The 10,209-nt window shown below is 37.6% G+C and overlaps 1 long non-coding RNA gene across 1 annotated transcript; it reads right to left on the bottom strand.

The window, feature by feature from the left end:
- Positions 1 to 1,716: 1,716 nt before the first annotated feature.
- On the bottom strand, positions 1,717 to 5,626 carry LOC144652690 (uncharacterized). The gene is made up of 2 exons (XR_013570602.1): positions 4,884 to 5,626; positions 1,717 to 2,611 (listed from the first exon to the last, which is right to left on the bottom strand). It is a non-coding gene; the product is annotated as an uncharacterized LOC144652690 (long non-coding RNA).
- Between the last annotated feature and the right edge of the window lie 4,583 nt (positions 5,627 to 10,209).

The following is a 10,209-nucleotide window of genomic DNA, read 5'->3' as shown; positions in this document are numbered from 1 at the left end:
AGCCTCGATATTCTTATAAACTAGATTCTTATAAAAAAGAGTGTAATTTGAAAATGTTAGCCAACGTTTTCAAGTTGTTTCTACGCGCCTTAAAAAAAGCGACATTTATAGCCGAAGTTTGATTTCTATCCCCAAATATAGGTTATATCTTCAGTTAGTGTTCAAAGATTATGTATTTCATGGGTAACGTTACCTACCACTTATTTCAGAACAGTTTAGACCAAAAATCTGCGAAATCCCCGTGACATAGTCCCTTTAAATTGTCAATCTTCGCTTTCACTCAATTTAAATGAATTTCACAGAACGATCGGCAAGTGATGTAGCTTCCGGGCGCCAAAACGACGTTTTTACATGACACGCGCACTGCCGTGCGAACAGTTGAATGAAAAATCAAAACCGAAGCAAATTACAGCTTAACTGAAATAACAATAATCTAAAATTGAAGGACCGTTTAAGACAGTAGGAGAAAACCTTACTGAAGTATTCAAGTGTTCAAAGTTCAAGCTCATCGAGAAGTGTATTAATTGAGGACATTCACGCTGTAGTTGTAAAAATGCGGTACAAAGCTTCTCTTCTTCTTGCAAATGTTGTAACATGATACTTTTGTTTTTCACGGCGACTTCACTGACAGTTGTCAGTTTTGCTTTTTCTCAAAAAGTAAAGAACTGATCAAATAAAAGACAGCTCTTTCGAAAGTTTTTTTTTTAAAGGGGGTACAGCTAGGATATTTGTTTCATTGTTATTAGGGGTTTCGCGCCAAACTCCGGGTGCACGTTTTTCATACTTAATACTAAATGAAAGCGCTGTGAAAGACTCAAAATCTAATTTAATTAGTTTGCGGTTTTATCTTGGCTCCACGGAGCCTGCATGAAACCTACCACAAAACACCGATACAGGCAATGTTCCTGAGAATATAACGTAGACTACTATCTGCGCATGCGCTTGGCACAAAGTACTTTGCTTTAAAAAGAATAGTACCACAAGGAGAGTAAAGGTTTTTCTGAAACAAATATATACCTTTGAAATCTTCATATAAATGTAACGTAGACTGATGTTCCGCATTTTACCTATGGGTACGGTCAGGTGCTGCCCACCCCTTACCCCCACCACAAGGAGTAACTAATTAATTGATATTAATTAATTAATTGAATATTAGAGTTTACTCCTTAGCGCCCGACAGCCCCCAACAACAAACCATCACAATAGTGCATTCTGCACTAAAAACTGTGACATATGGTGAACGTGCCTTTTCTTTTTCTTTTCTTTTCTTTTTCAGTCTACCTGCCTTTTAATCTGCCATCTTAAAGCATTTTTGTTTCAGAATTTTTTTTCTGGTCATTGCCCTGTATTGCATTGCGCATCCTTACTGTGCAGAATTTTACGCGTAATTAGGGTCCGCGCATAAACAAGATGGCGGCTTTTTTCTTTGCGGCTAAGTCCGCGAGAAAAATAAATCGTCTCTTTCTCGTAAACGAGTATAGTGACCTATCATTTTGTTCTCAGATTTTGGATGTAGCGATCAAGTTCTTTCTATAAAACGAAAACAGATCAATTCCTATTTTGAAAAATAAATTACCACTGTAAATGTGTACTTTGCCAGAAGGGAATTATTAACGAGTTATATGGTATATACAAGGTCTCCTAAACGAATATGGCGACCCCACTTTTTTATTTCAAAATTTAAGTCCCCTTAAGGTAGTCAAAAAGTAGGCAAAGTTTGGTTGAAAATATATGTTCAGTTTTATTTCGGGGCAATGACCTTAAATGGCCCTTAAATCATCATCATCGTCATCATCATCATCACCATCATCATCATCTTTATTATTATTATTCTTTTCACACTGTTCTAGTTTCACAATACACAGCATTCATGCATTGTTCATGCTAACGTTTGTAGAACATTCATCATAAATGAAACAAAAAATAAATCCGCATTGTCCTACCTTAAAATTTTTCTCTCAATTACGGTAACTTCTACAAATATGCATCCCATAATCGACATTCTACAAATTTAAATCATTCTACAAATTCAAAATTCAAAAATAAAAAGCTAACCAAACCGTGTACTATGTCTTGTGACAAAATGGCCAGGCCGCAAAAGGGTGACAACATTTTAACTTGAGAGCCAAAGCACATGGAACTAAATTGCTGTACACTAGGTGTATTATTTTGTAAAACTGGAAAAATGCGCCATTAAAACTAAATAAAAAGATGGATATTTCAGGTAAAAACTAAAACCTCGTTAATTTCTGAATGGTCTCGTTAATAATTCTCTTCCAATACTCAGGATCTCTTAACAAAATCACGACTTGGTCTTCAATTCCTGAAGTTGGATCGTCGAAATCAACAAATAAAGCTGGTTGGTGAAAGCGGCCAGCTTGCACTGCACGAATATTCCGAAGTGGCATCTCAATCTGTTTATTTGGGCAAAGTAAATTAAACCACAGCACATTCGACGTTAAAACCAGCGCACCGTTTCCTTTAGTCTGGCAGCAACCTTGGCTTCTTTGATACTGCAGATTCGCCCAAAAGATTTCTTTTGCAATAATCTGGTCTCCTAAGAACCTCTCGTTGACACGTTCTTCAAGTTTTCCACAACAACAGCCCATTCCTCCTTTAAAATACAACAAATAGTAAGAAATGTGGCATCGCGGTGCCGGGCAACCGAGTGTGCGCAGTAGCTATCGAATGATTGCTAATTGCATATTGACAAATTCATTGTTAAGTTGGCATGTTTTGGTCTTGACTGCGCACAAAACACACACAAAATACGTTCTACCGTTCCCATAATACACCTTGTTTACCCCCCAAAATGTTTGCATTAGCATTTTTTCATTGTTTCATTGTTTCACTCGCTTTCGTCCGGTTTATGCAACTTACACAGTAAAATTTGCCTTTAATTTGTATTCCTCTTCCCCTTCCCCAGAGTCTGTACGGACGGGAGCATGGAAAGGCGTACGGTAACGTCATAACCGATATTTCTTGCATCGATAGATTAACAAAATTTCTCATCCATGGTGCTCCGCTGGCGCGCTTCGCGCGCTGGGATTCGCTAAACTCGCTAGATTTGCTTTAATACGAAAACAGAAGAGGAAAAAAAACGTAGTTATTATTGATCTTTTATCCACATTTTGAACTCCTGTGTACGATCGTCACATCCCTATACAAACTCTAATATATAATTATGCTGTTACGGAATGTCATATAACGTTCACGGCTGAGAAAAGGGATTGGGCACCTAATAATAGTAATAATTTATTTCTTGCGCATTACATAAAAGTCTCAATGTTTTTACAATAACGAAATCACAAGTAATGTAATGAAATACGTTAATGAAAACAATACTAAGGAAAGTCAATAAAAAGGGATAATTTAGTACTTAAATTCATTACAATACTCAAGTTCATTACAAAACACTAATCCAACCACATTGTCAGCTCTGGAAAAACTCTCGCTCAAAATCTTTTCCTTTCATCTTGATTAAAATTCAGCCTCGAGGCATTTAAATCATCCATGTCTAAAATCGTATTAAACTTGAACGCCCGAACGACACTGGGCCAACATCTAACATGTATCAATATGTTTGTTTATAAAACTACCCAAAGCACAGATCGTTTTACGTTACTACGATTAGCCATTTTCGGCTCTTATAAGACTCTCGTAACGCGTGGATCGGACGACTTTTTGCAACGGCCACGAAAGGTGTTCACAATACCTTACTCTTGGCACATTGCGACCTTCCAACACGCGGCCGTAATCACGATTCATAATAACGTTAAGGAATTATGCATGTGACGTTAATTATTAGTCTTTTGTTTCCACTAAAATTACTGCCTGTGGGTAAAATTCTAAATTCAGGTATTCGATTTGAAAGTGCAGGCACGCCATCGTCGTGCAAGAAATGTAGCCTTCCTTTGGAAAAACTCTGTAATGTATCAATCGGATAATTATCGTACAGTAGATAATTTTCAGTATTAAAGCAAACTATGCTATCCATGTACGTAATTATTGGGGGGGTCATGTTTCGGTGATGTCGTTATCTACCACAACCGGAGCCTGCTGAATAACTGTAGAACCCTATCTAACTTAAACTAAAAACTAAAACTTAAACTCTGACAGTGCCAATCATGGCCTTCAAACTTAGGCATCGTTTACACGGACGCGATTTCCAATCGACACGGTTTCATGACTTTTGAAACTGCATCGAGAACGAAACGGTATTTTAAGTGTTTGCACGTTTCCCAAGCGTTTTCATTTGTGATCCTATGAGAAAGCCCTGCATCTATGCAAGGCTTACCTTGTTTGCTCTTCGCAAGCGAGTCATTTTCGCGCTAAAATACGTGACCGCGTTTTCAAATCGATGCAGTTTCGCCGTTTTGGTCCGTTTACATGACCAACGAAGCCGTATCGTTTTGAAAACGCTCCACTTTTGACAGCGTTTTCAAAACGATCCTATTTCAGTGGTGGTCTTGATCGGCGCCTTGTTAGACGAAAGAGGCAACCATCATCGAAAGCGATGCGGTAACAAATGAAACTGCGTCTCTATAACCAGTGCCTTAGTAAACGATTTCTCATGGGTAGGTCATCGATCCGAAAATTCAATACACTTGTTCGACTGGCGGATGTGCCATTAAAAAATCATGCAAATAGCACGAGAAAGCGTTTATTACTAAGTAGCGAGAGTTTCTTACAAACTGAAAGATCGGTAGGGACAAATATCTACTACTTGATAAATAACCTAACTAATAATTTACATAAAATCGCTGAATCTTATTGCATGGCTAAGTTTAGCCTTGAAAATTGAGTTGTGCAGAAGAAACGAGATTTAAATAACCATTTGGCTTCCGCTTCCTTCCCTATAAACAGTGTAATGAAAACATCACATACCTTAAGCCGCCTTACAATAAATGTGGCCTTACGATGTTTTCTTCTGGACACTCCGATGGCTTCGATTGATTTAAATTTCCTGCTTTAATTGTCATCACCCAACAGAAGTCACGTGAACAGTTGGCTGCATTGTTTTGGGAACTTTCTCTGTACTTTTACCACCGGCATGCATATGGGTGCTGATGCACTACAGATTAAGTGTCAGGGTTGGCCAGGGGGGTGAGTGGTATACCAATATACCTGAAACCCAGTATATCCAAAATTTTCCCCCAAAATCATGACAAATACCAAAAACTTGGGAAAACATTGTATACTTTATACCCAAAAAAGGCCCGATTTTAGCATAAAAATACTGTATACCAATTTAAAATCCCTCTGTATACCGTATACCTAAAACCCTGGCTGTCCATGGAGTGTAGACATCAGTCTAATTTACGTAATTGATAAGTTCTAGTGTTCCGATCCCTTATTACCGTTGCCACGTTACAAGTTTTTTATTCATTTTTGACAAATGTTTGACAACGACTTTGTAACAAGTTCCATTTCCAACTGGCCAATCAAAATGCTAGAAGAGGTGGCAGCAAAGCTGACGGTTGTTGAAGAGCGAACGTGGGACTTGACAACTCTGCCTCTTGCAGCTCTTGCACTTTCATTTTCCAGTTTAAGCGAACATCAAAAAGATGTCAAAAATTTGTTTAAAATGAATAAAAACCTTGTTAAGTAACAGCGGTACAAAAATACTTTTGATACTTTTTCGCTCCTCATGATTTAAGGTGGACTTCCACTGACGTGTACTTTTTTACGTGCGTAAAGAAACAAGAAACAATGTATGAACGACTTGAACACACTTTACGCAAGTCGTTCATACATTGTCTCCAATATTTTTTACGCACATAAACGCACGTAACAAATTACGCGTCAGTGGAAATCCACCTTTAGACGACGAAAATGATTAAGGTCGTTTAGTGCTATGTTTGAGTTTGCATGTCTTCCAAAAGAGAATAACAAGTATAGAACGACATTTTCATTGCTGTGCAGACGTCATGCATCGCTGTTTCTTAATCAACCGATCGAGGAAAAATATCTAGAACAATCTGCTTTGTTGTTAAGTCTAGACATGCTTTTAAGTTAATGTCGTTGCCTGAAGCGACGATTTAGCTCGATATACACAAGCCTTTGATAAACATTAAGGTCGCGGGGGACACCTAAGGCTCATCATTATGCATTTATTTAAAGCGTATGCACGAAGTACAGCGACTGACATCGACAACTTTACGACATATTTATGACTGGACAAAAATATGGGCGCGTGCGCGTGATTTGAAAAAAATCCCTGTTTCTTTGATATTTTAACCAATTTAAAACAACAATTAGCGATATACGTTCTTATAGATTGTAGGAAGTCTTTGAGCTTATTTTCAAATAATTTGAATATTTCTGCAACTCAGTAATCACAAAAATATTCGGCATAAACAATCGTGCCCTTTTTAAAAACGCATTGTTCTCACCATAAAAGCGTGGAATATAATTACCATAATTACATCTCTCTTTGGCAAAATGATCGTGTTTAGTTCGGGACACCTTCGGAAATCTCAAAGTTTGGACTTTTCCGACAATTTTGTGGCAGAGAATACAGCACGGATACAGAACTTCAAAACTTGCCACTGCAGATAGGTAAACTATGAATACTGTAGTGTGTCATAACAGAAGCGGAATTTTAAAAGAGCGCTTTTAGAAAGAGGTAGTAGACATTAAATTCAAATTCGCGCACTTAAACAGCCATAACTTGCAGGCAAACTTTAAATTAAAAAATCCGCTTCTGTTATGACACTCTGGAGGTATTGACTGATTAGCTTTTGACAAGATCACAGTGTGCTGTCTTCTACTCGTTCCGCAAACTCTGCCACAAAATCACGTTTTTCCCAATTTGGCACTAACGAGGCTATAACATCGCCGTTAAATGAAATCTGCCAAATAAAAAATGACATTCACAATCTTTCGTCATTTCTTTATGTCTTTGTAAAATTTGAGATTAATCGCACCCATAACAGCTGAGATATAAGCGTCTTAAAAGATGCAGGTCAAGAAAAATTTCCCTTCATGAATTTATTCATGCTGTTGGTATCCCCCGCGACCTTAATGAACATTAGAAATGGAAACAATCATGAAAGAGAGGTTATAAGCCGGTGTTAAATTAAGCCAAGTTGGTCGGTCGGTGTGCTGAATTAGCAATTCGCTACGGCTCATAAATATTTCGGGAACTTTGGATAAGACAGATAGTTATGACCCTTAAGGTTAACACCTAATTTGGTAGTTTGAACAGTGCTTTCTAGCTCTGAGCCTCGTTTACTTTCAATGATGACACTGACTATGTTACAGATTTTAATATAGAGGTAAAAAATACGTGTATTCCATGTCACAGAGCGATTTTCGATTATTGTCGTGAAACAAAAACTGGAGAAATCACTCTGGCGAATCAGAAGGACGCATTGAAGCAAATACGTTTAGCCGACGTGGAGCGGGGGGGGGGGGGGGGTAGGGGTGGGGGGCGTTTACTTCTGATTGGTCGAGAAAGTGGCAGGTGTTTCTTTTAACCAATCAGTACATCAAGAACTGCAAAACCAAAGCAAATTAACGCGAAATACTTTGGACACTAAAGCGAAAATCGCTCTATTCTATAAACAATCAGTGACAAAGAGATCATGAATGTTGCTGATATTCAAATGTATTCATCTATTTGTAATGTATTTAACCATGTTCTCATATCATGTAGCCGGCATACAACATTCCTTTGGCAGGTTTCGGTTTGGTACCGATAAATGTAAACACTTTTAGAAATTATCCAAATCTGCAAATCATTTCTTAATATTTGTATAGTGTAAGTTAAACTGTTCGTTTTCTGCTGTACTACCTGTGGGCTTATTTTGCCTTTCTTATCGTTTGTGTCGTTTCTGTGTTATTTACAAGCTTTCTACTAACTACTAATTAATACAGGGAAAAGTGTATTGAAAACTTGCAACTTTGTAGGTAATTCAGTTTACCAGTTTTGTACGCATAATTAAAGTAGTTTTATGATTTTCTGCCATTAAAACATTAAAAAAATACTGATTATGAAAATATTAAGACGACAACCAAAGACAGAAGCTTTGCGAATGCTAGTATTTTTCTTTACCTTGCATCGCCGTTTTCAATGTTGAGCTTCTCTGGGCAACTTTACTGACACAAACCTAGATATATATATTTCTTTCAAACCGTTAATCTGTGTATGCTGTCGCGAAGTCTAATTCAAAACTCCCTGAAATCAGGTTTATTTTTCCACCCTCTTCATCTACTTTGGTCTTGGGTTTTCGCTTCGTAAATTTTTTTTGCAAATGTGAACAAGATAAACGGCTTCAAGTAAAAATTGCAAAAACATTATAACCCATACAATGGCTGACAAATGACCGAAACGACAGAGTTACTTTAATTGCCTTACCGAGATACCCCGAACTATTTAGTTTACAAGACTTTTTTTTAGCAGCAGACCTCAATTTCACTCCATTACTTACTCAATGAATTTATGAACTTCGGTAATTTTTTGACATTCTCTGTCTTTGTTACTCTTTGAACGCACGATTTTGGAGTTAAAATATTAAAAAATATTTGTAAATCTTCGTATCACTGCTATAAATTTCGCTGAAATCTCGGCCTCGTCAGGCATGTTCCGCCATCTTGGATCCTACAAATATTAGATATACAAATAACAGATATATGAATATTTTCTGCAGCAATGAATTTATGCATTTGCATTTAACCTGGATTAAACACGTTTTCCCATGCCTCCCATACTAGGTATTCCGTGTTGTCCCAACGTTGTGCCAATGTCTCCTGTGCATATATTTATGATGCGTAACGACTCGTAGAACAATAAAGATCCAACATGCATACTATCTTGCGTATCATGTGTATCATCGGACGTACAAAACCTGCATGTACATCAATTTTCATCGTTTCTGAAGTGGAAAAGGTATGGCATCAAGATGGTCATGGGAAAACGTCTCTTTCTGCAAAAATTATGGAGTCATTTAGTGCATAAAAATGAAAATGCTGTTTTACAGAGCATTTAAAGTACTCCAAAAACACTATTGACCACTTATTAATCGGGCGTGGCCGATTTATAGTTTACCCTTTGGTCGTCCTAGAGCATAGTCTCCTGTCGGCCAAAAAGACGGGGATAGCTTGGGGTTGCTACAAAACCGCTACGGGTGACGCATACCGCAATGGTTTTCATTTTAGTTTTGACAGGAAATCGTTGCAGGCACACTTGGTCGACTTTTGGGTTAATGTGTAATCAGGTTGTGTTTTTTTGCTTCGGCGGAAGGACAGAGAAAAAAGCTTACGGGGCAAAGTACAGTATGGGGCCCAGTTCTCGGCCACTTTTGACGTAAACTTGTATTTCTTACCTCAGAAGAACCGCAGGAACTTGAAATTTCTCCCAGAGCTAGCTACATTATTCAGCTTTTTGGTGTAAAGCTATCGACCGGTCAAAAATTAATTTGTCCGAACAATAATAAAAATAAAAGCTCCATTTGTGGGCCCAGTTCTCGGCCACCTTGGCCCAGTTCTCGGCCACTAAAAAGCTTGTGCGTAATTATCTGTAAAAAAATGCTCAATTAATTTTCACAGTCATAAAATCACTCTGTAAACCTATTTATGTTATATCGATCCCAAATTATTTTTATGAGGCTTTGTTTTACTTTAGAAAAGAAGGATTTTAACGCGCCTAGTTGCCTATGTGCAGGTTCTGGCAAAACCGCATTGTGTGACCCGTGCATTTAGATGGTTTATTTTGCAGTGAAAAGGTCTTGAAAGATTTAGGTGTTGTAGAAATAATAGACAAGACAAGAGTCAGCTCAAAACTTAGAGATAAGATTGAACTTTATTTTTAAAACATTTATTTCTTTCATTCTGGCAGCAGCAGATGAAATTATATTAAAAACCAAGCGCTAAGCTGTGATAGCGAGCAGGGTGGCCGAGAACTGGCAAATACGCAAACGTCGCAAGAAAAAATTTCGAAGTAAATTAAGACCAAAAAATACAACGGTTCAACGAAAAGTTAACTAAAGCAGAAAGCTGAATTATTCTACGTTTCACATGCCAAAAATTAGCTCGTATGGTGGGGGCTTTTGGATAAAATACGAATTTAACTACATCCATGAATTTGGAGCCGTAAACAAACAAATTTTTCGGGAATGCAAATTCACCTACCTCCGCGTAAACTCGACGTGTGAGCTTTCTATATCGAATTGAACGATCAAACTCAAGATACTTAAAGCACATGAA

Source organism: Oculina patagonica, chromosome 4, assembly GCF_052425735.1.
Source record: "Oculina patagonica isolate OP01 chromosome 4, crgOcupat, whole genome shotgun sequence".
In the NCBI taxonomy this organism is placed as follows: Eukaryota; Metazoa; Cnidaria; class Anthozoa; order Scleractinia; family Oculinidae; genus Oculina; species Oculina patagonica.
Note: the sequence above shows the minus strand (reverse complement) of the source record. Positions and strands in the feature narration are given on the sequence as shown.